General features: G+C 37.7%; 1 long non-coding RNA gene across 1 annotated transcript; it reads left to right on the top strand.

The window, feature by feature from the left end:
- The first annotated feature begins 2568 nt into the window (after window positions 1–2568).
- Window positions 2569–26350, top strand: LOC118539901 (uncharacterized). Its single transcript, XR_013446177.1, has 3 exons — window positions 2569–2633; window positions 2728–2816; window positions 26218–26350. It is a non-coding gene; the product is annotated as an uncharacterized LOC118539901 (long non-coding RNA).
- Window positions 26351–26629: the final 279 nt, after the last annotated feature.

Raw genomic sequence — 26629 nt, 5'->3', positions numbered from 1 at the left:
AGAAGAGAAAGCATTCTAAGCTGGACACTCCAACATTAAGACTAGAAGGAAAAGACTAGAAGGAAACAACAAAAGAGACTATGAAGAAGCTACAGTATATAGAAGGGAAAAACCAAGAGAATATGGTATCCTGGAAACCATGTGAAGAAAACAATTAGCTGCATCACATATTGCTAAACGGTCTAATATGATGAGGATTGAGACCTGACTACTGGATTTAATAACATTAAGATGAGTGGTTGGATGGAGTGGTGAGTATTAAAGCTTGATAGTAGACTCAAGAGAAAATGGGAAAGAAAGTGGTGACAGCAATTTTTAACAACTCTTTCAAGGAGATTTGCCAAAGAGAAGGGGAAAAAATGGGGTGGTAGCTACAAAGTGAAGGAAGATCAAGCAAAAGTTTTAAGAAAAGAGAAAAAGCATGCTTGTTAGCAAATGGAAAAAAAATCTAGAAAAGAGGGAAAATTATTGATATTGGAGAAAGAAGGAACAATTGCCAAGACAATGCCCTGGACTAGATGGGAAAAGACCTAGTATACAAATGGAGGGGTTTCTCTTTGCTAGGATCATGAACAAGTTCACTCAGTAATAAGACAGCAGTTGCAGGTAGGTAGGTGCTTGAAAAATCTTATCTTCCTCCACCCTATTCCTTGAAGATTTTAGTTCCTAACTCCCCAACACTGTTTCAGACCCTATTCCTGTCATAATTTTCAGTTGACTTCAATGGCTACATAGATGATCTACCCAATACATTGTCATTCAGTGCCTTGACCTCCTCTCTTCCAATGATTTTATCCTCCACCTCACTCTAGTTATTTACTCACATGACCATACCTCTACCTTTGTCATCCCTATTAACTACAGCTTCTCAATCATCTCAATTTGAGGCATTCCACTTTCTGACCACTATCTCCTATCTTTCTAGCTTAATAACCTATATTTGAAGTATTCCAACAAGTCTCTGACCTCACGAGAAGCTACAATTCATTGATTCTAAAATCTTTTCATTGTCTCTCACCCCCTCATACCTTAACTTCTATTCTTATCCACCTTAAATTGCATGATCAATCATAATCACTTCCTTGCATATACCCTTAACTCTCCTTCCCTTCTCTTGTCTCCTTGTATTTGGCTAAACCACAACCCTGTTTATGTCCAATTCTCTGCCTATTCCATACTTGTACCTGTGCATGTATGTAAACATGGCTGGAGGAAACAAATAGGGGAATTAGTGCTGCAGTTTGATGTCATGAAATTTAAATGGAATGTGTTTAGGAGGAGGGAGGAAGAATGGTATGGAAGGAGCAACAAAAAACGAGAATGTCCTCTCTAACCTCCAGGCCTCCTAGTAGTGGAGTTAGGACTTTGAGCTGCAGAGAAGAGGGCTGAAGGCTTGATCAGGTTTTTAAAGCAAGAAGTGAAGAGAATGTTCAGAGAAGTCCATTCTGCTAATGACTGAGTCTCAAAAGTCCCAGTGGAAAGATTTCAGGTGTTAGACAGGGATAAAAAATGGGATCAAAAAAGGGGATATTCAGAGCCTTATGGGAATTAGATTCTTGAAGATGAGAGTTTACTCTGGCTTTTTGTGACAACTAAAATCAACAGGCATAAAAGGCATTCTGAAATTAATCTTGAAAGTCTTTAATAAAAGCTTTAAGTTCAGAATTGAAGCTACAACGAAACAAATGTGCAACCTTAGTACCTATTCAAAGACAAGCTTGGGCTCAGGTTACTCATGAGTGCAATACCTGTTGGCAAAATGTTTGCCTCTGAAGGGTACAGGGTGGTAAATAAGGTTATGAAGGAATCTGAAGACCTTGAAGGTAATCATTGTCTTCAATTTATATCATATGGCAATTATTGCTGCTATCTCAAAGACTTTCATTATCATAAAGGGATTTTTCTCAAAAGCTAAGCAATATTTTTTCCCTCTTGCCTGGGAAGAGTTTGTGTAATAGTAGCATTATTGTTGATTTATAGACATTTTACCTATTGTTACATTCAAACAAAATTTTATTTTATTTTATTTATTTATTTATTTATTTATTTATTTATTTATTTAAAGATTTTATTTATTTATCTGACAGAGAGAGACACAATGAGAGAGGGAACACAAGCAGGGGGAGTGGGAGAGGGAGAAGCAGGCTTCCCTCTGAGCAGGGAGCCCGATGCGGGGCTCGATCCCAGGACCCTGGGATCTTGACCTGAGCCGAAAGCAGACGCTTAATGACTGAGCCACCAAGGTGCCCCTCAAACAAAATTTTAAACTTGAAATTTGATTTTTAAAAATCCCCAAAGATTAAAGCAGTCATAACTGGCTGAATATGAATTCAAAACAAAGAAATGGTAGGGGAACTCCAAAAATGGCCCTAAACAATGGACAGAAATGTTTATAGGTACATAAAAAAATTATTATGGCTACCCCTATGCTGCCTAGCGTCATCCACAAGTAATACAAGAGAAAACAGTGGGTGGGAATATTAAGTTTTGTCTATTGTTTTGGTCAACCCACTTATCTTCCCTAAGACAACCTGTGTGTCTCCTCTTCACTTATTTATAACAGGAACTCAGAACTACCATTGCTACTGTTGAATGTTGAGAGAGGAGCAGCTTTCTGATTGGGGACAACTGAGGTATTGCCTTGCTCAGAGAGGGGCATGTAACCACAAAGCAGGGCAAGTTATCTTTCTGTTTTTTTAATATGTTACATATTTTTTTCACTTTCAGTTATAGATTAGTGAAGAAAAAATACTACTGTTTTTCAAAACAGACCGAAATGGATTGACTCTACTCTCTCTTTTATGGTGTGGCCTTGGGTAAGTTAACATGCTTGCACCTCAGTCAGCTTCCTCATCTGCAAAATGATAGTACCTCCTTATTCCCAGGAATGTTCTATGTATTAAATAATCCAGTGTACATAAAGTGTTTGACACATAATAGCACACAACAAATATTTCTTTTCCCTCTTTTATTAGTTGGTGGTTTAGCTGAGAAAAAACAGCAATGTAGGATTTTACTGAACCATATCCTTTGGCACTCAGACCAGGTCCCCCCTCCCTCCTCCCTCCCCTCCCTTCCTTCCTTCCTTCCTTCCTTCCTTCCTTCCTTCCTTCCTTCCTTCCTTCCTTCCTTCCTTCCACCTTCTATCTGAAAAGTAAAGGTTGTGGTTTGGGTTGTCATTTGTTTTTATGAGGAAGGTCACTAAGGGGTGAGGTTAATGGAGGATACAGACTTTCTCAGCTATCCATGTCTGGATCTTGGATTGGTTTAGAAAGCTCAGAAAACTGGGGGGTTGGAAGTTTTTGGGAAGAAATTGTTTAGTAAAAGCATTGAGGAAAACAGCTAATGGATTGTTAAATGCATTTATTATTCATGACTCTATAATATAGGTGCAAGTGCTAATTACAGAGTTTCTGTATTACAAAGGAGCCCATGAAAAGAGAGGAGTTGGATTGGTGGGCAGGCTAGAGTTTTTTTGTTTATTTGCTTTGGTTGCTTATTTGTTTGTTTGAGATAGGATAGCGAGGCACTTTTTTCTAAGCTTGTAGTACAAACTTCGAATATAATCTATGAGTATATTCTTCCAAAGCCAAAGAAAGCCTGTCCCTTTTTAATGTCTCTTCTAGAGTAAAGTCAGTGCAACTGTATTTATCTAACCAGAACATTTTTCTGTCTAATGTATCTCATAGTTCCATATTTTGATTCTGGTCAAATCATCTGGAAGTGATGAATCACAAGGATAAATTAACCAATTTACTTAATTTAGCTTACAACAGTTGCAGTTATTCAAATGATTCATTTGTTCTATTCCAAAGTTTTTTGATTCTTACCACTGATATGTACCACAGTAGCTTTAACTCCCTATTGATTATTGTATGGTTAATAACGGGTCTTCCTTACAGAAAAGAAAGAAATTTCAACTAATCAGTAGTCACAGCTGCAGGTATTATCTAATTTATTTAAATTTTTATTAGTTGGATTCAAATGCTGGGTCAACCCCATAATTCAATTCTCTTACTCCCTGATTGCTGAAATATTATTAAGTCAGGAAACTGGACTAATCGATTACATTTCTAGTTCATGTTATCCACTGATGAAATAGGTGTGCTCATTGCTGTTAAACAAATTTTATGTTCATCTCTAAATATTTCATATTCCCCCAGTACCTAAGGACCCTCCCCCTGCTTTTCTTTGATAATATCCTTCTTTCTTTATTGGAAAGATTAAGGACTATCACATCAATTCTATTAATTTCTCTTCATTGGAAAAAAGTTTTTGAATTTTTATATTCTTCCCATCTTCCTTCTAATCTCAGAAAAGAAAACGTCCTCTTTTTGTTAATTCTGATGCTTGTGCCTTCCATCTCTTCTCACCTTTTAGTGATACTTTGCTTCATCGATTATATCCTTGTATCATCAGTCTCTTTCCATTCTCCTCACTCTCTCTCTAAGTACATGTTCCTTTCTTTAATCTTGTTATCATCTTATCTCTTTACCCTTTGGGAGCTCATGGTATTTTAACAACACTTTATAAAGTAACATATGCTTTACACTGTCTAAACTGTATGAAAAAGAATGTACACTTGACTCTTATAGCTTAGGAGTTACGCTTTAGTGAGCCTCAGTGAGAATTACCAGTGAAACTAGCCTTAACCATGTAATTCACTTTGGCATATGCACTTTTAAATTATTGAACAATGTTTCTATTAATTATTTAGGTGATTAGAAGTATATCCTCATTTTAGTAATTTAACAACAAAATTATTTTCCTCTGTTCATATTTTACTCAGAAGTGATCTGTTAGACAAAGATTGATATCATTTACCAAGAAAAAAGACATATCATTATTCTTGCAGGAAGAACCCCCTCTTGGGTACTTTTGTATCTCTCTGGGTTTATGATTTTGTACCCTGAAAATCACAGTCATTATTTCAGTGACTACTTTGTAGTTATACAACTACTAAGATACTTTGCTGTCCCAGGAACTAATCAAGGCCAACCCTATCCTAGAAATGAGAGTGATATAACCTTTTGAAAACCAGTTTAAGAACACCTCAGATTGCTTATATCACTTAAATACCACCATGCCATAATGAAATAGCCAAACAACTACATTTTCATCCCATGGCAAAAATATATGTCTCATGAGATTATTTAATAGACCTGTTAGATTGAAATACACCACTAACACAATCAAAGCATTATTACCAAGGGCCATCTGTTGATATATGAGAATAGCATCTTATATAGAACCAGATAAAAAAATTACCTTCATACCTAATTGTGTACTTTCAAAATTAGAGAAATAAATGCACAAAAGATACATAGTAATAATGTCCAAATGAAATACATGAATGTTAGATTTTTAATGTAATTTATATTATTGTCCGAAGCACTTTTTTGTGAGAAAAATTAATAAAATTATTAAATGTTAAAAACACATTATGGAGGATTCTCAGAAGATGGTAGAGTAGGAAGCACCAGGAAGCTGTCTCCTCATTGAGATAACAGTTACACTGGCAGAATCCGTCTGCTGCAACTTTTTCACAACTCTGGAATCTATTGAAGTCTTGCAAATTCCAGGGGATACCTTGGATGGCAAATTGCAGTTAATTTTGGTCAATTTCAGTAGTAATTACCAACTCCCCACTACCAGCCACTGTGGCAGGCGGCTGTGCACATGTTCCTGGAGCAGTCTGCACATAGCTTGCGGGAACCAAACCAGGCAAAAATAGACCCTGTCCTCCAAATCTCGAGGTCTGATCACAGAGATGCAGGTGTCCTCCTCCCACTGTTGCAATCCCCCCCCCCCCAGGCTGAAGTGACTTCCAGAAGATTTTAAAGTGCCAACACCTTTTTCCTCTCCCCTTAATTTTTTTCTTTCCCTCGCTTTTGGGAGCCAGGACATTAGAAAACAACTTCACATGTGGGAGAATTAGAATGTGGCTATACGTGCTCAGAGAAGGGCTCAGAAAAGACCTGGATGATCTTAATTGTACACCTGCAACTGATTCTTGGCACAGACATAGCTTACAACAGCAACAATGACCACCACCACCACCACAAACAACAAAAACAATAACAAAAAATAGTAAACCCTCAAGGAAGAGGAGAATCTGATTTCCAGTTACCACATTATTAGATACAAATAGCTACTTTTCAACAAAAAAAATCACAAGGCATACAAAGAAACAGGAAAGTATGGCTCATTCAAAGGAAAAAAATCAACAGAAACTGGTGTTGAAAATATCTAATGGTAGATCTACTACACAATGATTTTTTTTTTAAAGTATCCTCCACACCCAGTGTGGAGCCCAACACAGGGCTTGAACTCACGACCCTAAGATCAAGACCTGAGCTGAGATCAAGAGTTGGACACTCAACTGACTAAGCCACCCAGGCGCTCCATACAACACAATGATTTTTTAAAAATTTTTTATTGTTATGTTAATCACCATACATTACATCATTAGTTTTTGATGTAGTGTTCCATGATTCATTGTTTGTGCATAACACCCAGTGCTCCATGCAGAACATGCCCTCTTTAATACCCATTACCAGGCTAACCCATCCTCCCATCCCCTTCCCTCTAGAACCCTCAGTTTGTTTTTCAGAGTCCATCGTCTCTCATGGTTTGTCTCCCCCTCCGATTTACCCCCCTTCATTCTTCCCCTCCTGCTATCTTCTTCTTTTTTTTTCTTCTTAACATATATTGCATTATTTGTTTCAGAGGTACAGATCTGTGGTTCAACAGTCTTGCACAATTCACAGAGCTCACCATAGCACATACCCTCCCTAATGTCTACCACCCAGCTACCCCTACGCAATGATTTTTTAAAGACTATCTTAAAGATGCTCAAAGAACTAAAGGAAGATGTGGAGAGAGTCAAGAAAATAGGTATTAAGGAGGGCACTTGTGATGCGCACTGGGTGCTGTATGTAAGTGATGAATCACTAAATTCTATGCCTGAAATTAATATTACAGTGTATGTTAACTAAATGGAATTTAAATAAAAACTTTAGAAAAGAAACATATTATGCAGATAAAAAAAGAGTAGAGCTTTAATGTTGTCACCATAACAACAACAAAATGTTAATTATGTGAGGTGAAGGATGTGTTGACTAATATTGTGTTAAGTATTTCACAGTATATACATGTATCAAACTATCACATTGTATACCTTAAACTTACACAATGTTATATGTCAATTATATCTTAATAAAGCTGGGAAAAATGACAGAATTAAGTAATTATTATTAGTAATTATTTTTTTAGTAGTAATTATTTTATATATAAATGATAATCAGAAAATAGAGATTGAGAGATTGGATAAAACAGTTCAGTTAAACATAAGACTAGACAAATAAGGGTCACCTGGGTGGCTCAGTCAATTGAGCGTCCAACTCTTAATTTCAGCTCAGGTCATGATGTCAGGGTTGTGAGATCGAGTCCCACATTGGGCTCCATGCTGGGTGTGAAGCCTGCTTAAGATTCTCCCTCTCCCTCTGACCCTCCTCCACATGCTCATGCTCTCTCTTTCAAAACAAAACAAAACAAAACAAAAAAACCTAAACATTGTGGTAATCATTTTGCAATAAATACATATATTAAATCATTATTTTGTACACCTTACACTAACACAATATGTCAATTATATCCCAATAAAACTGGAAAAAATAAGGGAGAAATAGACAATTCTACAATAACATTTGAAAGACTTCAATATACTCTCAGTAAGGGATAGAACAAACAGAAGTAAGGAAACAGAAGAATGCAATGCACTAAGTAGATCAAACAGACATACACAGAACACTCTACCCAACAATAGCATACATATTCTTCTCAAGTGTACATGGGACATTTTCCAGGATAGGCCATGTTAGGTGACCTATTAAGTCTCAGTAATTTAGAAATTATATAAGTATCTTCTCTTACCATAAGTGGATGAGATTAAAAAGAAATGAACTATCAAGCCATGAAAAGACATGGAGGAACCTTAAATGGATGTTGCTAAGTGAAAGGAGCCAGTCTGAAAAAGCTACATATTTTATGATCTCAATTATATTACATTCTGGAAAAGACAAAACTAAGGAGAGAGTAAAATGATCAATATATGCCAGAGGTTAGGGGGAAGGAAGAGATGAAAAGGCAGAGCATAGGAATTTTTTTTTAAGATTTTATTTATTTGTCAGAGAGAGAGAGAGAGCACAAGCAGGGGGAGTGGCAGGCAGAGGGAGAAGCAGCTCCCCACTGAGCAAAGAGCCTGATGTGGAACTCCATCCCAGCAACCTGGGGTCATGATGTGAGCCAAAGGCAGACGATTAACCAGCTGAGCCACCCAGGCGTCCCGAGCATAGGGATTTTTATGGCAGTGAAACTCTATTGTGTGATATTGTAATGATGGGTACATAACATTATACATTTGTTAAACCCATAGAATGTACAACAGAGAGTAAACCCTAATGTAAACTATGGGCTTTGGTTAATGATAAAGTATTAATATTTGTTTGTCAGTTGTAACAAATGTACCACATGAACACACGTTGTTAATAATAAAATTGGGGGTTTGGGGTATATGAAAATTTAAAACTTTCTGGGGAATTTTGATGTAAACCCAAAACTGCTCTAAAAAATAAAATACATTAAAAATCACATTATGAAAGATGCTATTTATCTCATTTGTCTATTCTGGGCTCTTGAATCTTTATTACAGAGTGAAGCAGGGTTTGTTCTGTGATTTGATTTTACCGTGCTTGCAAGTTAATAAGTTAGGCTGGTACTGCTTCATCAATGCATGAGCATCAGTATATTTGCATCAGTTCCCCTTGGCCCTCATTTACATGAGGGTGGCACAGAGGGCTTAGGTGGGAGCCTGTACATGTAGTTGGTTGTGTTATAAGAAAAGAAAACCAAATGTGGGAATCCCCTGCTTTTATAGCAAGCAATAAGCAAGCCTGCTCTTTGGGATGAGGGCATTACCCTATCTCTCAAGATTGCTCACTGTAAATACAACCTTGAGAAATGGCCTAGGCAAAGAGTGGTTAAGGCTTTGCATTCTTGGCACACTCTGTAAGAAGGTGCGGGATGCCAATTACCCATGGTGGATCACCTCTCCCAATAGGTCCTTTTAGTTATGGTATCTCTTTCTAACAATGTTTAAGGAAAGAAGTGCTTCACATTAGGATTTTTAAAAACAATAAATATACATTTTCATGTGCAATTGACCTATGTATACTTATATAAAATTAAGTATAAATTCTGATGTCAATTTCCATTTCTTTTTAATAAGCATTCTTCTCCGTTGTAGTCCAATCTAGATTTATTTTCTTCCCAGTCTTCCTAATCTTCCTTTGGAAGTTTCCATGCAAATCTTCCATGGAATGGTGGCATTTTTTTTTTTTTTTTTTTTTTTGGGTATCAAAGCCTTTATTATTTGCAAAAATTTCTTCTCCTATGCATCTGCAGTTTCTAGACCTTACTTTAAATGTGGTCTTTTCCTAATATGACTGTTGTACCCCTTGTTTTCTTTGCCATGCCCTGTTTTCTGCAATGACAAAGCTCTGGTCTACTCCCTTTGGTAGGAAAAATTCCTTCTTGTTTGATACCTAGACTGAAAACAGGACCACAATGGACAGAATGGCTACCATAATGCTTCCTTGGTAACATTATTAAATAATCTCCTTCCAGTTACCTGCATAAGTTCCAGGAAAACTGTTCATTTTATTCTCAGTATTGTGTGGGTTGATAAAAATCCATAGAAATAGGATTCAATATCCAATCTACAGTGTTTTATAAAAAATGAATGTCCTTAATGAATAAAATAAGACAAAATTGAGTGCCTATAGTTTATAACTATCATTTATAATAAAGGTTATGGAGTGCCTATGTCGTTTCTAAATATAATTTCAAATCAAATCAATACTCTTTTATCCTCCAAAGTAATATTTTAGTCATATATTTTGATCTAATTAATGCTATTAACAAAGTTGATAGAGTTCACTTACATCTTTCTTTGCTTATCGCTACTGTTGTATATGAAAAAGCAACGAAATGAAATAGCCTGTATAATCTGTAATACAGATTATATGTATGTATGTATGTGTATATATGTAATACAGATTATAATACAGAGAGGAAAAATAAACTCACTAAACCTCTTGTTAATTTTCTTAAAACTCCAGTTTTATTGTTTCAGAAATTCAGAATTGACCAGCCCATGTATCTTTTTGGGGTACCATGGGGGTAGGGGGGAGATTATGCTCAGTGGGATATCAAAGGCTCATTACATTTTGAGAAATGGAGTAAAAATAATAGTTTTCTCTATTATTTTTTAAAAATTTTTCCTGATGTTAGAAACTCCCTAGATGGAAGTCACATTTATTTAGAAACCGCATTGGCATTTTAAGGCCATTTTGGTGCTAATTAATATATATATACTTTCATCATACTAAAATAGCACCTAGACAGACATTCCAAAGGGGTTTCAGAGACATGATAGTATAACAAGGCAGTGTTATTTGGAATTAGGAACAAGAGCTCAACTGAGGAGTTAGAGTCTGAGTTTAAAACTAGTATTAGAATTTACTAGCTATCTGACCTTGGGAAAATGAATTAATCTTGAGGCTTCAGACCTCTCATATGATGGTAATAGAGAATTTAGGGCTTTTTGGATGATAAATGAGATAATCCATGGAAGGTACTTAGTTCAAGTGGCTGTCACATAATATTCCACATAATGATAGCTTCTTAATATTCCTTAGGATTATAATAATAGAATAATAATAACAATACTTAATGAGTATTTTCTATGAACTTGACACTACATTTTCACAAGCATTGGCTCATTTTTTTTTTTTAAGTTTTTTTTTTTTTTTTTGACAGAGAGAGCAAGAGAGGGAACACAAGCAGGGGGAGTGGGAGAGGGAGAAGCAGGCTTCCCGCTGAGCAGGGAGCCCGATGCGGGGCTCGATCCCAGGACCCTGGGATCATGACCCGAGCCGAAGGCAGACGCCTAACAACTGAGCCACCCAGGTGCCCCAAGCATTGACTCATTTAATCCTCACCACAATTCTCTGAGATAGTGATCTTAACACAAAGGATTGCATTATCAAATCAGACACTTCAGTATTAGAGATCTTACTCTGCATCAAACTTTACTAATATTAATTACAAATAATCTTGAAGCACAGGCTTAGCAGGGAGAGGTCTGGGACCACCAACACAGATCCCCATGTCCTTTCTTGCTGCACCAGGATTCACTCTGGCATGAATGAACATATGAAGTCTTTAACTAAGTAATGCAAGTTGCTGCATTATTTACACAAAAGGTAGCTTTTTCCATAATGACACATTTCCATTTCATACTTAGTTATTGGTACCTGACCCCTAAATCCCTAGATTCTACATTCATCTACTATAAGCAATCAAAACAAATCAGGTACGCTCTGCTAAAGGCTTTCCATAGATAAGGACTGTATTAGTCTGCTAGAACTGCCATAACAAAACACCGCAACCTGGGTGGCTTAAACAACAGAAATTTATTTTCTCAGAGTTAGGGTCTAAAAGTCCAAGATCAAAGTGCCATCAGGATTTGTTTCTAATGAGGTCTCTCTTCCTGGCTCGTAGGTAGTAGCCGTCTCACTGTGTCCTCACATGGTCTTTCCTTGTGCAATATGGAGAGATGCAGAGGCCTCTGGTGTCTCCTCCTGTTCTTATAAGGATACCAGGCCTATTGGATTAAGGCCCACCCTTACGACCTGATTTAATCTTTATTGTCTTTTTATAGGCCTTGTCTTCAAATATAGTCATATTAGAGATTAGGCCTTAACCTGGACACAATTCAGCCCCAAACAAGGACTTTCTCATTAGCATCATTTGGTAAAATGATGACTTGGCATACTTAATGTGTTTGCCAGTTTTGTCATTAGCGTGTTCATAAGGAGATTTAACTTGGTCAACTTTCTTTTTCTCTGGGGGCCTCCCTGTAGTAAAGGGAGAGAATGGATTGTAGGAATATTGCTAGCTAGTTTCTTCCCAGGCAAGCACTAGTATTATTCCTATTTTAAGGTTGAAGAAATTGAGGGACAATGAGTTTAAGTTAGTTGCATAAAGTCAACCAGCCAGTAAATGAGGGAGCCTGGGTCATAAAGATTGTGGTTTATTGAATATCTACATACATGAGGCACTAAATTGCATAAAAACCTTCAAATTCACATTTCTTTTTTTCTTTTTTTACATTTAATTTCTTAATAACTTAAGATTTGAAAAAAGATATTCTTATAGATACATAAAATATACACATGTATAGCAATACATTGAATGAGAATATTATACAAACCTAGTCTAATTTTTCTTTTTTAAAAATTTAATTTAATTTTATTATGTTATGTTAATCACCATACAATACATCATTAGTTTTTGATGTAGTGATCTATAATTCACTGTTTTCGTATAACACCCAGTGCTCCATGCAGTACGTGCTCTCCTTAATACCCGTCACCAGGCTAACCCATCCCCTCACCCCCCCTCCCCTCCCCTCTAAAACTCTGTTTGTTTTTCAGAGTCCATAGTCTCTCATGGTTTGTCTCTCCCTCTGATTTCCCCCCCTTCATTTTGCCCTTCCTTCTCCTAACGTCCTCCATGCTATTCCTTATGTTCCACAAATAAGTGAAACCATATGATAATTGACTTTCTCTGCTTGACTTATTTCACTTAGCATAATCTCCTCCAGTCCCATCCATGTTGATGTAAAAGTTGGGTATTCATCCTTTCTGATGGCTGAGTAATATTCCATTGTATATATGGACCACATCTTCTTTATCCATTCATCTGTTGAAGGGCATCTCGGCTCTTTATATGGTTTGGCTATTGCGGACATTGCTGCTATGAACATCGGGGTGCATATGGCCCTTCTTTTCACTACATCTGTGTCTTTGGGGTAAATACCCAGTAGTGCAATTGCTGGGTCATAGGGTAGCTCTATTTTTAATTTTTTGAGGAACCTCCACACTATTTTCCAAAGTGGCTGTACCAACTTGCATTCCCACCGACAGTGTAAGAGGGTTCCCCTTTCTCCACAGCCTCTCCAATATTTGTTGTTTCTTGCCTTGTCAATTTTTGCCATTCTAACTGGTGTAAGGTGGTATCTCAATGTGGTTTTGATTTGAATTTCCCTGATGGCTAATGATGATGAACATTTTTTCATGTGTCTGTTAGCCATTTGTATGTCTTCTATGGAGAAGTGTCTGTTCATGTCTTCTGCCCATTTTTTGACTTGATTATTTGATTTTTGGGTGTTGAGTTTGAGAAGTTCTTTATAGATCTTGTATACCAGCCCTTTATCTGTAGTGTCATTTGCAAATATCTTCTCCCATTCTGTGGGTTGCCTCTTTGTTTTGTTGACTGTTTCCTTTGCTGTGCAGAAGCTTTTTATCTTGATGAAGTCCCAAAAGTTCATTTTTGCTTTTGTTTCACTAGCCTTTGGAGATGTATCTTGAAAGAAGTTGCTGTGGCCAATATCGAAGAGGTTACTGCCTATGTTGTCCTCTAGGATTTTGATGGATTCCTGTCTCATATTGAGGTCTTTCTTCCATTTTGAGTTTATCCTTGTGTATGGTGTTAGAGAATGGTCGAGTTTCATTCATCTGTATATAGCTGTCCAATTTTCCCAGCACCATTCATTGAAGAGACTGTCTTTTTTCCATTGCATATTTTTTCCTGCTTTGTCAAAGATTATGGACCATAGAGTTGAAGGTCCATATCTGGGCTCTCTAGTCTGTTCCATTGGTCTATATGTCTGTTTTTGTGCCAGTACCATGCTGTCTTGGTGATCACTGCTTTGTAATATAGCTTGAAATCGGGCAACGTGAAGTCCCCAGCTTTGTTTTTCTTTTTCAACATTTCCTTGGTGATTCGGGGTCTTTTCTGATTCCATACAAATTTTAGGATTGTTTATTCCAGCACTTTCAAAAATGTCATTGGGACTTTGATCGGGATGGCATTGAAGGTATAGATTGCTCTGGGCAGCATAGACATTTTAAAAATATTTATTCTTCTGATCCATGAGCATGGAATGTTTTTCCATCTTTTTGTGTCTTCTTCAATTTCTTTCATGAATGTTCTGTAGTTCCTAGAGTATAAATCCTTTACCTCTTTGGTTAGGTTTATTCCGAGGTATCTTACGGTTTTTGGTGCTATTGTAAATGGAATCGTTTCTCTAATTTCTTTTTCTACAGTTGCATTATTATTGTATAAGAAAGCAACTGATTTCTGTGCATTGATTTTGTATCCTGCCACATTACTGAATTGCTGGATGAGTTCTAGTAATTTGGGGGTGGAGTTTTTTGGGTTTTCCACATAAAGTATCATGTCATCTGTGAAAAGAGAGAGTTTGACTTCTTTGCCAATTTGAATACCTTTTATTTCTTTTTGTTGTCTGATTGCTGTTGCCAGGACTTCTAGTACTATGTTGAACAATAGTGGCAAGAGTGGGCATCCTTGATGTGTTCCTGATCTTACGGAAAAGGCTCTCAGCTTTTCCCCATTGAGGAGGATATTCACTGTAGGTTTTTCATAGATGGATTCTATGAACTTGAGGAATGTTCCCTCTATCCCTATACCCTGAAGAGTTTTAATTAGGAAAGGATGCTGTATTTTGTCAAATGCTTTTTCTGCATCAATTGAGAGGACCATATGGTTCTTCTCTCTCCTCTTATTAATGTGTTCTTTCACATTGATTGATTTGCGAATGTTGAACCACCCTTGCATCCTGGGGATAAATCCCACTTGGTCATGGTGGATGATCCTTTTAATGTATTATTGGATCCTATTAGCTAGGATTTTGTTGAGAATTTTGGAATCCATATTCATCCGGGATGTAGGTCTGAAATTCTCCTTTTTGATGGGGTCTTTGCCTGGTTTGGGGATTAAAGTAATGTTGGCCTCATAGAATGAGTCTGGAAGCTTTCCTTCTGCTTCTATTTTTTGAAACGGCTTCAAGAAAATAGGCATTATTTCTTCTTTGAATGTTTGGTAGAATTCACCAGGGAATCCATCAGCTCCTGGACTCTTGTTTTTTGGGAGGTTTTTGATCACTGCCTCAATCTTGTTACTGGTTATTGGCCTATTCGGGTTGTCCATTTCTTCCTGTTTCAGTCTTGGCAGTTTATAGGTTTCCAGGAAGGCATTCATTCCTTCCAGGTTGCTTAATTTATTGGCATATAGTTGTTGATAATAATTTCTAATAATTGTTTCTATTTCCTTGGTGTTAGTCGTGATCTCTCCCCTTTCATTCATAATTTTATTAATTTGGGTCCTTTCCCTTTTCTTTTGGATAAGTCTCGCCAGTGGTTTATTGATCTTATTAATTCTTTCAAAGAACCAGCTTCTAGTTTCATTGATCTGATCTATTGTGTTTCTGGTTTCTAATTCATTGATCTCTGCTCTAATCTTAATTATCTCTCTTCTAATGCATGGCTTAGGCATCACTTGTTGCTTTTTCTCTAGTTCTTTAAGGTGTAAAGTTAGTTGGTGAATTCAGGATTTTTCTATTTTTTTTGAGTGAGTCTTAGATGGCTATGTATTTCCCCCTTAGGATTGCCTTTGCAGTATCCCATAAGTTTTGGACCAATGTGTTTTTGTTCTCATTGGTTTCCATGAATTGTTTAAGTTCTTTGATTTCCTGGTTGACCCAAACATTCTTGAGCAGAGTGGTCTTTAGCTTCCAAGTGTTTGAATTTCTTCCAAATATTTTCTTGTGATTGAGTTCCAGTTTTAAAGCATTATGGTCTGAGAATATGCAGGGAATAATCTCAATCTTTTGGTATTTGTTGAGACCTGATTTGTAACCCAGTATGTGGTCTATTCTGGAGAAAATTCCATGTGTGCTTGAGAAGAATGAGTATTCTGTTATTTTAGGGTGGACTGTCCTGTATATATCTATGAGATCCATCTGGTCCAGTGTGTCAATCAAAGCTCTTGTTTCTTTGTTGATTTTCTGCTTAGATGATGTATCTATTGCTGAGAGTGGAGTATTGAGGTCTCCTACAATTAACATATTGTTATCAATGTGACTCTTTATTTTGGTTAACAGTTGGCTTATGCAGATGGCTGCTGCCATGTTGGGGGCATAGATATTTACAATTGTTAGATCTTCTTGTTGGATAGACCCTTTAAGAATGATATAGTGTCCTTCTGTGTCTCTAACTACAGTCTTTAGTTTAAAATCTAATTTGTCTGATATAAGAATTGCTACCCCAGCTTTCTTTTGAGGTCCATTGGCATGGTAGATGGATCTCCATCCCATCACTTTCAGTTTGGATGTATCTTTAGGTTCAGAATGAGTCTCTTGTAGACAGCATATGGATGGGTCCTGTCTTTTTATCCAATCTGCAACCCTGTGCCGTTTTATGGGAGCGTTTAGGCCATTCACGTTGAGAGTGATTATTGAAACATATGAATTTATTGTCATCATGTTGCCTGTGAAGACCTTGTTTCTGTAGATTGTCTCTGTAAATTTCTGTTCTATATCACTCTTGGGGTCTTTCTCCTTTTATAGAACCCCCCTTTATATTTCTTGCAGTGCCAGCTTAGTGGTCACATATTCTTTCAGTTTCTGCTGGTCTTGGAAGATCTACATCTCTCCATCTATTCTAAATGACCGCCTTGCCAGATAAAGTATTCTTGGCTGCATGTTCTTCTCATTTAGTACCCTGAATATGTCTTGCCAGCCCTTTCTGGCTTGTCTGTGTGGATAGGTTTGACGTTATTCTGACGTTCCTCCCTCTGTATGTAAGGAATCTCTTCTCCCTAACTGCCCTTAAGATGGTTTCCTTGGTTCTAAGATTTGCGAATTTTACTATTACATGCCGAGGCGTTGGCCTGTTTTCCTTGATCTTGGGAGGGATCTTCTCTGCCTTAGGACATGAATGTTTGTTTCATTCCCCAGATTAGGGAAGTTCTCAGCTACTATTTGCTCAAATATATCTTCTAGTCCTTTCTCTCTCTTCACCCCCTCAGGGATCCCAATAATTCTGACATTGGAACGTTTCATGATGTCACTTATTTCTCTGATTCTATTTTCATGGGTTTTGAGTTGTTTTTCCCTGGCCTCCTCTTATTCCTTCTTGTCTGTTAATTGGTCTTCTAGATCACTAATTCATTCTTCTGCCTCACTTACTCTAGCTGTTAGATTATCTAGATTAGATTGGATCTCATTGATAGCATTTTTAATTTCTGCCAGTTTAGCTTTCATTTCTGCCCTTAGAGACTCTATGTTGCCTTTAATCGATTTCTCCATTCTAGCTATTGTCTTTGCAGTTGCTACCCTGAATTCCATTTCCGACATCTTGGTTATATCTGTATCCATTTGTAAATCTGTGGCAGAAGTCACAGTCTCTGAGTCTTTCCTATTTTGGGCGTTCCTCCTTCTAGTCGTTCTGTTGAGGGGTGGTTGAGGGAACATACAGAGTCCAAATTATTGATCACAACCCAAGTAAGATGGACCTGTTTTATAGGGACCTTAGGGTTGTCGGCCTCTTGTTCTCCCAGCCTGTCTTCTGGGGAAGGGGCCTGCCATGCTGTTACTCAGGCAACCCCATTTGGGCAGAGTTGCCCTGCTCCTTGTGGTGGGGGATGGGCTCAGTTAAAACCGTTTTTGGGGGACTTTTGTTCTCAGGCGGCTTTCCCTGGAGGCTTTCCGCATCTCTTCCGAGAGTCAGAGCAGAAGATATCGTTTCCAACCCCCTGCCTCAGAACAGAGAGATCGCAGTCTGTTCTTCAGTGAGTTCTCCAGGCCACACTATCTCTGTTTCTGTCTGTGCTGCTATAAACTGCAGCGTCCTGGGTTGTGCACCCCTCAGCAGGGATCCCAGTCCTCGCCTACAGGTCTGGGCATGGGGGCATGTCTCTGCCCTTTGTGCTTCTAAAACAGCCAGCCACCCCCTCTTTGCATGGGTGGCCCCGCTGCTCCAGGTTTCAGTCTGGGGGCACTGCCCTAAAGTCCTTTCCCCACTGCTACCAGTCTGCGAGTCTGTGCCCTGTCCCCAGCTCAGGAGGCTATCACTCACTGTTGGTGTAGGATCCCCACAGCTCCCTCCCCCTTCCATTTATCTTCAGATATGTGCCCACGGAATCTTGGCTCCCTGCTTCATACCTTGAAACCAATAGCCTGCAATATTCTGTTTGTACAGATCCAGATATATCTTCTTACATCTCAGGCTGATTTCATGGGTGTTCAGAGTGGTCTGGAAGATATCCAGCTCAATTCTGGGGACTGGTTGGAATAGGGTCCCCTACTCCTTTGCTATCTTTTCCTCCCCTCCTAATTTTTTTCTTTCTCAGGAATGGCAACATCAATCTGCTTCTGCAAACCAGAAATCTAGGAGTTGTCCATGGATTTTTTCTCTTTTTCATCCCCATATCCACTATTCCATAATGAATTCTCTTGTTTCTACATTGTAAAAACCTCTGTAAGTGATTTACTTATCTCCACTTTTTCTATACCCCCTAGTCTAAGTACTATCTCCACTCTCCTGAACTACTGCAATAATACATTTCCAGGTGAGAAAACAGCCTATGTGATCACACTCTTAAAATATGATCTCTAGGGCGCCTGGGTGGCTCAGTTGGTTAAGCGACTGCCTTCGGCTCAGGTCATGATCCTGGAGTCCCTGGATCGAGTCCCGCATCGGGCTCCCTGCTCGGCAGGGAGTCTGCTTCTCCCTCTGACCCTCCCCCCTCTCATGTGTTCTCTCTCATTCTCTCTCTCTCAAATAAATAAATAAAATCTTTTAAAATAAAAAAAAAAAAAAAAAATATGATCTCTATACCACTTGCAAAATGATCTTTCAAAATGAAAATCTTCTCATGTCATTCGCCACTTACAATATATTACGGATCCTCATTCTTAATGTAACAACAGAAGTCTTTACTATGGTCTGTGAGGCACAACATGGTCTAGCTCCCAACTATATTTCTTGCCTCAAATTACACCATGCTCCCCCTTGTTCTCTGAATTCCAGCCACTCTGGCCATTTTACAAACTGTTGTAATTTTGGTGCTTTCTTCTTGCAAATAGTTTTTGTATATGCTGTTCCCTTTGTTTCCCCTTCCTTTTGTTTGGGTTTTTTTTTTTTTTAAGATTTTATTTATTTATTTGAGAGAGGGGGATTGAGAGAATGAGTGGAAGAGGGGCAATGGGAGAAGCAGACTCCCTGCAGAGCAGGGAGCCTGATGCTGGACGGGCTTCCAGGACCCTAGGATCATGACCTGAGCTGAAGGCAGATGTTTAATGGACTGAGCCATCAAGGCACCCTGTTTGGGTGTTTTTTAAGTTATCCTTCTGACATCAGTTTTTTTTTGCTCAATGAAATCTTCTTTCACCTGTCTGACAAGGTCAGATTCCCCAGTGATAGCCTCTCAAGACATGGACTCTTGGTAATTTCACTGAGAAACAGTTAACTGAGAGTCAATTTCAGGAATGACCAATTTGCTAAGAAGAAATTTGGCAAAAGTCAGTTTGCAGATGACCAGTTCATCACCCTGGCCTGGGATGGTTCTCTGCAGCTGTCTTTCTGGAAGAGGTAGAGATAGGCAGAAGCTTAAGTCTGAAGACAGTAAACTGCATTTAAAGAGAAGCCCACCATTTGCTTACATTAGATCATTGGGCATTAGAGAAGGGCTTGGCATCTGAAATGTGAAAACATGAAACTGATATTCAGCCCAGATAGACTGTCAAATTTGGGACTGAAGAGCTGTCATAAAAGGACTGCATTGAAACTTTGGTGAAATGAAGACTTCAAAAAATCTTTAATAATTCAGTGGATTGGTCATTTGGTAAAATGATGATTTGGCAGACTACTTTTTATCAAATTGATTTTCTAGAAATTGGCTTCTGGCAAACTCACTTTCAGTGAATTGTCTGTTAGGGAATTCAGTGAATCAGTCATTTGGAAAATTGACTTTTGGCAAATTGACTTTCTGCAAATTGATTTTTGGCAAATTGGCTTTCTTACAGCATCATGCACCTCACCTTGTAACATTTTTCATAGTTAATGTTTTCTATTTGTTTTATGATTATTGGAATGGTGGTGTTCTCCCCCACTGTATAAAAGCAACACAAGGGAAATATCTGTTTCTATTCACCATTATATTCTCAGCTTCCAGCACAGTGTGTGGCACATAGTTAGGACTCAATGGATACATGTAGAATGAATGAAAAAAAAATGACAATTCGCTACAGATAAAAAGGGAAAAATAATGGATTTGGGACACCACTCAGTGGGACTTAATTGCCAAATATCTCAAGGACCTGATTATGTGGCAGCTTCTTACAGGTAAGTGCCTATATGAATGCTGCATATATATAAGATGGTACCATTTTAACTTAGTTAAAGGTTAATAATAGCTAAACTTTATATTTTCACTAACTTCCAAACTTTACATTATTAATTCATTTGTCCTTGCAACAATCCTATGGAAAGATTACCACTGTTAACTTCATTTTACAGATGAAGAAGCTGGGGATAAGGAACTTGCCCAAAGTAACACACTTGCCTGAACACAGGCAGTCTGGCTCCAGCATTAGCCAGTTTATTGCAGCTTTAGGAATTCAAGAAAACTGAAATTTAGGGGCGCCTGGGTGGCTCAGTCATAAACGTCTGCCTTCAGCTCAGGTCTATGATCCCGGGGTCCTGGGATGGAACCCCACATTGAGCTCCTTGCTCAGTGGGAAGCCTGCTTCTCCCTCTTCCACTCCCCCTGCTTGTGTTCCTGCTCTCTCTGTCAAATAAATAAATAAAATATTAAAAAAAAGAAAACTGAAATTTTGGTCAAAATTAGATGATGGGAAATGAACAGTTTATAAATTTTAATATCTCTTAGGATAGCCATGGACATGGAAGAGGAAATAGGTTATGAGAAAAGAAGAGTGTTCTTGGTATAGATACAAATGTGATCTAAGAATGCAATTTTGAAAAGTGTCATGGAGGTTAATGGTTGATGATGGGCCAAATGATGGCTGGGCATCATGCAAGGAAGGGGATTTTTAGGTTCTTTGTATCTACATCAGCCTCCTGAAAAACTACCTCTAAAACATATAACATATATGAAAAACAGGGTCCTTGCTTTGTAAGTACAGCATCAATGCAAAAATCCCTCTACTTACACTGGAACTAAAATAGTGTCCTTGCTGTGTGAATTCACTTTAAGACTATTTTCCTGATGTGTCCTTCTTACTAGATCATTGTTCCAAGTTCCTTCTATATAGAAATTCTGGAGCTGACTCCAGTTCTTATAGGATCACCTGGGTGGGAATGAAAGCAGCAGATGTGGGAAATGTATCAATGATAATGTGGAGAGTGAGGAATGAGATTAAATAATTCATGGAGGCCTTCTTAGTATTATTAAAATAGTAATATAGTAATAAAAGCATTATCTGTGCAAAAAGATAGAGATCAACAAGAGAGGATGAGAACATATTGCTTTAATGCAAGCTTTTATATTTATTACTTGGTGAGGAGATGTATTTTCTAAATGTACTACACCTAATTTTTACAATAAATTTGCAAGTGAAGTATTATTCTTATTTTATGGATAATGAAACAGACACAGGGTAATTTTCTCAAGGTCATATATTGAGTAAGTGATCTTGAGTTTCTAATCAAGGTCTGTCTTATTTCAAAGTTCACGTAATTTCTACTATACCACACTGCTCTTGTAGGATATTGTTAGGTAGGGATAATAATGAGGGTGTTGAAAATTGAATGTTTATTCTCAAGCACATATTGTACAGAATGTGAAGGAAACAAAGTTTAACCTAAGAAATGAATGTTGGTGACTGATACGAAGGAAAGAGATACTGTGGTGAGTAGAGCCTGTTTAACTGGAATGATATGTTACCACAGTCATTTATCAAAACAACAGCAATATATTGGCAGCACGGCTATCTTTTTTTTTTTTTTTTTAAGATTTTATTTATTTATTTGACAGGGAGAGACACAGTGAGAGAGGGAACACAAGCAGGGGAAGTGGGAGAGGGAGAAGCAGGCTTCCCGCTGAGCAGGGAGCCTGATACGGGGCTTGATCCCAGGACCCTGGGATCATGACCTGAGCCAAAGGCAGACGCTTAACGACTGAGCCACCCAGGCGCCCCTGGCAGTGCAGCTATCTTTTGTTTAAAGATAGGACTGACTGAGAGGCTGTTCTTGAGAACATGCTATTGAATTTATCTCTAGAGATTGAGCATACACTTGAAATAGACTTCATACATCAAATGAAAGATGAACTGCTTCTTGCAAAATTTCTTTTCTCAATAAGATGAAAATGTTGATTATTGCTGAAGATTTTGTGAAGAATGTAATAGTGCTAGACCAAAATTGAAAGGTTCAAAATGATTTATGCAATCTTTCTGAAAGCTTCATCAGCAGTTTTAATTGGCCTTATAGGGAACTGTTCATTTCATCAAATTCTATAGAAGCAACTGGAATGGATTCATGTATATTTCTTTCATCACATTATGCTCACTGTTTTTCTTCTATTATCACCTATGGGAACTGCTATGTTAGCCTGGAAGTTACACATATTATTAGTCATATTCACTGTTAAAATTAATTTGAGTCAAATACCATCTTTTTTCATATGTGCTAAAAAGTAAACACATACACATCTTTAGATCTGTGCATTTGTTTATTCTAGACAGAGCTAAGGAAGGTATAAATTTGAGCTCCAATATTATAGAAAGCATCCGATGCATTATTTACCAACAATTTTTTAAAAGATTTATTTATTTGAGAGAGAGAGAGAGACAGAGAGAGCACAAGCAGGGGGAGAGGCAGAGGGAGAAGGAGAAGCAGACTCCTCACTGACTGGGAGCCCTACGTGGGGCTCGATCCCAGGACCTGGAGATCATGACCTGAGCCGAAGGCAGATGCTTAACCATCTGGCCACCTAGACGCCCCTGTCAACAAATTTTTTAAATAATATTTTGTGCTTTGGAGTAAGGCAGGATTTCAAAAAAATGCCTTTCTTTTTAGAAATGCCATCACTTTGTAGCCATTAAAAAAAAATCTCTGAACAATTTCCCTTCCCAACTCTCCAAATGCATACGCAAACAATGACATACATTTGCGACCAGGATTTGTGGTGTGATGATATGGAAATTCTGCCTTTTAACTTTTTTTTGGTATAAGAGCAGTAAAAGTTGTGCATTTTCTTTTTGTGTGTGTGAATAATGCTGCTTCATTGATTTTGTGGTCTCATCTGTGAAGGAACTAATCTTGATATTTCAATCTCTGTCTTTTATAACTTTTTAATGACATAGCTCAAGATGGGATTATATGACAGATGAAATTATTTCCAAAGAGAGCAGTAATGAGAATATTACTTATTCTATAAGGTTTGGTTTGCTGTAGAATCTTTACAAAGCAGAGATCATTCAACAATGAAAAGGTATTCTGAATATTTCTTTCTCTGAGTCTTTTGAGTTGATAATCAAGACGATAACATTGCCTTGTTTATTTAAAGAGTGAAAACAATATCAATTTTGTGTGTGTTTAATTAAATATGTGATTAAATAATGAGAAAATGCCATTTTATGCATTTTTTTTTTCAGAACATGGTAAAAAGGTTGATTAAAATTTTCTTAGTTATCTGCACATTTTTAGGTAAATTCCTTTGCTTTGTTAAACCAAACCATACCTTTCTTGGGGAGTATTTTTCTGTCTGAGTGATACAGATAGGGGCCAGTTTATTATAGTCCAATCAAGACATGTTATTGATCACAGACAATAAGAGGTAGGCTAATATTTAATAGATCAGTATTTATAGATACAAATGATATTAGCCTGTTCCAGCCTATCAGGTTAAAAGGAATTCTTTCTTACATTTTGCTGTAAGGTTTCTCCCGCTTTAGAATAGAAACACAAAATTCAGTGGTATAATTTTGCTCTTTAAAAAGATTTCCATAATATATCAAATGATAACTATTTTACCAACATGATTTAACATTGCCCAGACTTTTTATGGCTAAATTCTTACATTAATAGATTCCAGGTAAATCTTTTTATGCTGTATCTCTTTCCATCACCAAAGTTCCTCAGGTTGTTGACAATTAAGAATTTTATTTATTTATTAACAAAATTTTAACGTGCTTATCAAAAATTCAGTACTACCCAGGTCTTCTTATTGGTGGACTTCCCTTGGTATTGAAAAGAATTATGAACATTCATTTCCTTTAGGTTTTGAACAATCAACAAAGAACCAAGAACTAAAGTCTTGTAATAAATGAGCTTAACTACTTGCTTTGGTTAGGCCAAACTTAATGGATATGATAGTATTTTCTGTGGAGGAAGTTTGCTAATATATGGAAATGTGATTTCTGTCTGAAAGTTGGTTATAAATCTCTGTCTTTACTATTAGTGACCTGCTAATTTTTAGGTAGATCCTATATGGGGAGACTTTTTTCCTCCATATGTTATTAATTGACTATGAACTGTTCACTTTGTAGTTTACTGCATTTCTATTTTATGCTAATTTATTTTAGATCAGATTTTTGGGTAGCCATATGAAGAATGGGCTGATGAGGGACAAGATAAGACACACGGAGACCAGTTAAGATGCTATTGCAGACCAGTTAGGATGTTAGCCAAGAAAGGACAGAGGTTTGAACTAACATAATGTCAATAGAGATGATGTTATTAAGATGATCTTTATTTATTGAATACTTTCTGTGTGCTGGATACAGTACTATGTACTGTATGTGGATTGTTTCATTTATTACCATGTCTCTATGAAATGGGCTCCATCCCCATTTTACAGAGTAGAAAGATGAGATCTAGAGAGATTAAATAACTTAGGTTTAATGTTATACAGTTAGCAAGTGGTATTGCTGAGATTTGACTCTAGAGCATGGTCACACAACCACCATACAACAGACAGAAATACTTAAGAGGTAGAATTTAGAAACTGATTAGAAGCAGGGAGAATAATGCCAGGGAGCTCAGGTGTGACTCTTAGGATTCTTGATTGGGCACTCTGGTGAATGATAATGCTTGTCTATAGGCCAAGGAATACAGAATGAGGTATATGTTTGGAGGATTAGGGAGTAATGTGTTTAGTTCTGGACACCCTGAATTTAAGGTGCCTTTGAGGCACATAGAGAAAGGTCACATAGACTATGTGGATCTGGAGCTCTGGCAGGAATCTGGTCCAGAGTGCTTGGCATGATGCCTGACATTGTATAATTCTCGATGAATATTTGTTGGATGAAATGATAGATGGAGAGAGAGAGGGAGAGAGAAGAAGAAGAAGAAGCAGGAGGAGGGGAGCAGGAAGAGGAAGAAGAAGGAGGAGGAGGGGAAGAGGAGGACGAGGAAGAAGGAGGAGGAGGGGAAGATGAGGAAGAGGAAGAAGGAGGAGGAGGGGAAGATGAGGACGAGGAAGAAGGAGGAGGAGGGGGAGGAGGTGGTGGAGAGGGAGGAGGATGGGGAGGAGGAGGAGAAGAAGGAAAAAGGGAAGAGAAGAGAATTGGTAATCATGAGTACAGTTGGTACTTCGGACAATGGGCATGGATAAAATTACCCAAGGACAGTGTGTCAAATGAAAAGAGAAGAACTCAGAATAGTTCTGGGGCACGTTAGAATTTAAGAGTCAGATAAAGGGGGCAGTGCCTGGATGGCTGAGTTGGTTAAGGGTGAGACTCTTGATTTTGGCTCAAGTCATGGTCTCAGGGTCGTGGGATCAAGCCCCGCATCAGGCTCTGTGCTCAACGCAGCTTCTACTTGAGATTCTCCTCCTCCCCTCTGCCCTTCCTCCATGTTCTCTCTCTCTCAAATAAATAAATAGCACAAATCTTTTTAAAAAAAGAGTCAGATAAAGGAAGAGGAACTTGAAAAGATGACAGAGAAGAACAAGAATTTTAAGAGAATGATATCACAGAAGCCAGGAAGATTGAGGATTTCAAGAAGGATATTAAGCATCAATGATGCATGAGCGTCAATAAAGCCTCCCCCCCAACACCAATAATATCTCTTTTGCTTAAATCACTTGCAACATACATTCTTCCTGATATAATCTCTTAAGAGAACTTGAGGAGTGTGGCATGGAATAAAGAGATTTAGGATTCTCTGTTAGCATTGGTGAGAAAAACAAGACAGGATCCAACTACAGTACTATTCCTCCCTCCTCACCACCCATCTGTGGTTTCACTTTCTGTGGTTTCAGTTACCCATGGTCAGAATCAAACGATCCTCTTCTGTATCTTCTTCACAAGGTAGTGCCTAATGCTTTGTCACAATGCCTACAACATTCGCTTCACTTCATCTTATCATGCAGGCATTTTATCATCTCACATCGTAAGAAGGTGAGTACAGTATAATAAGGTATTTTGAGAGAAAGACCACATCCACATAACTTTTATTATAATACATTGTTATAATTGTTTTATTTTGTTGTTTTTGTGGTTAATCTCTTACTGTGCCTAATTTATAAATTAAACTTTTCATAGGTATACCTTATTGGAAAAAACAGTATATATAGGGTTTGGTACTATCTATATTTTCAGGAATTCAACAGGGGTCTTGGAACATACCTCCTATGGATAAGGGGGGGATGACTGTAGAGACAGATTAAAGGA

Source organism: Halichoerus grypus, chromosome 3 (assembly GCF_964656455.1).
Source record: "Halichoerus grypus chromosome 3, mHalGry1.hap1.1, whole genome shotgun sequence".
Classification (NCBI taxonomy): domain Eukaryota; kingdom Metazoa; phylum Chordata; class Mammalia; order Carnivora; family Phocidae; genus Halichoerus; species Halichoerus grypus.
This window is presented reverse-complemented; position numbering and strand designations above follow the sequence as displayed.